This window comes from Tupaia chinensis, unplaced genomic scaffold, assembly GCF_000334495.1.
Source record: "Tupaia chinensis unplaced genomic scaffold, TupChi_1.0 Scaffold141372_1, whole genome shotgun sequence".
In the NCBI taxonomy this organism is placed as follows: Eukaryota; Metazoa; Chordata; class Mammalia; order Scandentia; family Tupaiidae; genus Tupaia; species Tupaia belangeri.
In genome coordinates, this window is record NW_006201235.1 from 208,810 (window position 1) to 211,102 (window position 2,293).

The 2,293-nt window shown below is 48.8% G+C and overlaps 1 pseudogene; it reads left to right on the plus strand.

The window, feature by feature from the left end:
* Window positions 1-833: 833 nt before the first annotated feature.
* LOC102486697 (28S ribosomal protein S18b, mitochondrial pseudogene) lies at window positions 834-1,590 on the plus strand (annotated as a pseudogene).
* The last annotated feature ends 703 nt before the right edge of the window (window positions 1,591-2,293 follow it).

The window sequence follows — 2,293 nt, forward strand, 5'->3', positions numbered from 1 at the left end:
ATTCTAATTATTCTTTTTTTTTGGGGGGGGGGGTAGGTTTTCGCTATAGGGTGTGTGCGCTCGCCAGACAGAGAGAGACAGAGAGACAGAAAGCGAGAAATCACCCCCCAGAGGGGATGGTCACGCCGCAGTCCCTTCTCCTCCATTCTCCTCTCGGGGTCTTGGGCACGCATGCACATGCGCCCGGCGTTGAGTTTAAGCCACCGGGTCCGGGACGCGAACTGCGGTCAACTACGTGGGAGTCCAGCGACATAGCCATTACGCTAACTGCCGGTTCCCTATGGGTATTCTAATTATTCTTTAAGCATACATATATTCTGCATATTGTTATACTGTGTCTCTCTAGTTACCATCTACTCGTCCTTTTGTCAGTCTGGCCTTACACAGAATATGTCCAAACATTTCAAGACTTGAGTAAGGGACCAGCAGTTAGCGTAATGGCTATGTCGCTGGACTCCCACATAGTCGACTGTGGTTCGGGTTCTGGACCCGGTGGCTTAAATTCACACCAGGCGCGTGTGTGTGCGTGCCTAAGAACCCGAGAGGAGAATGGAGCAGGGATTGCAGCATGGCCATCCCCTCTGGGGGGTGACTTCTCGCTTTCTGTCTCTCTCTGTCTGTCTGGTGAGCTCACGTGCCCTATAGCAAAAACCTCTCCAAAAAAAAAAAAAATGACTTGAGTAAAAGGGGACATTATTGAGTGTTGTATCTTTAGTGCCTCTAACACTCAGACACCACTACCCAGACCCTCCTCAGTTGCTTTGAGCCATTGCTCAAGATATTTTTACACCCTCAAGTAGCCTTTCCTGCCAACTCTGCACTGTGTGTACAAGATGGCAGCCCCCATGCTGAACAGGAGGCTGAGGTGACTACTTAGTCTTTTTGCCTTCAGAGGTGCCCACAGACTGCAGGTTCCTATATAGACTCTGTAACAAGCCCCTCTGAGATAGCCTTTGCCCCCCAGTTCCCATTTCAACTTATGAAGGTGAACCCTTGAAATATATGTACTCAGAAGAATACCAGAACCCCTGTGGTTCTCGTCCTGTCTGGACTGACTACCATCACAACCACAAAGGTAATATACCCCCACAGCAGACTTGAAAGATGTGCTTTAGAGGGACAAGTTGCTGGGAATCCCTGCCCCACCTGCCAAGATCACAAGTTGCACATCGACTTTAGGAACGTGAAGCTGCGGGAGGACTTTGTGCCCACACCAGGGTCATCTTCCATGCTCCATATACAGGGGTCCGTATGAAACAACACAAGAGTTGACCCAGGCCATCCAGAAAGCCAGGGATCAGTCTCCTCAGTTTCCACATTGCCAGGTTGAACCCCAGGACCTTGACTTCAGTACTTCTCATGGAACTGTGAGTGCTACTCCACCGGCCCCCACCCTGGTTTCAGGTGACCTCTGGTACCAGCTGGAAGCAGTCACCAGAGAGAACTGTTCTGCCTTCGCCAGCTCTGTCAGGACCATCTCCGAGAGGAGTGACCCCACACCACCAGCTGAAACCTCCTCTCCTGAGCATATGGGTCAGAGTGTCCTGTAAGAACGTAGACAGGGAAGGGAGCCTAAGGATTAGGAGATAGAGCCTAGGACGGGATGTTACCCTCGAGAGTTGTGTGTTTTGTGACCAGTGGCAGACTCGGGAAGAAAATGGTTGTTAAATACAACTGAGACTGAGAGAGGTCAGTATAGATACATATGGGAGACCCCCAACCCCTAAATACTGTAAACAGATGGCCTAAATATTGTCTGCTGTCTCAGACTTCTGCCAACTCAGCTCTTCCACAATAAAGTTGTACCTCCTGTCAAAAAAAAAAAAAAGTACTTTTACACCCTCATGAAATCCTAATCACTATTCTATGACTAGAGGCCTCAAAATCAACATCTAAAATTGAATTCAAGACGGAATGCATGATCTGGAAGACATGCTATATTAAAAACTCTTTCTGGAGACCAGCAGGTGGCATGGAAGTTCAGGTGGCTGAATCCCACATAGCCAACTCCAGTTTGAATCCCAGACTCGGCTTAAAAATCATGCCAGGCACATGTATGTGCCTGAGAGGACAATGGAGAGAAAGAGTGGTGTAACCATTCCCCCGGGGACTTTCCTTCTCTCTCTCTCTCTCTCTCTCTACTTCTCTCCAGAGAGCACATGTGTCTATAGCAAAAAATAAAATAAAAAATCTAAACTAGGGCCAGCAGTGGCATGGTGGTTAAGGCACCGGATTCCTACACGGCCGACTGGTTCAAGTCCCAGACCCAGCAGCTTAAAACTCATACCAGGCG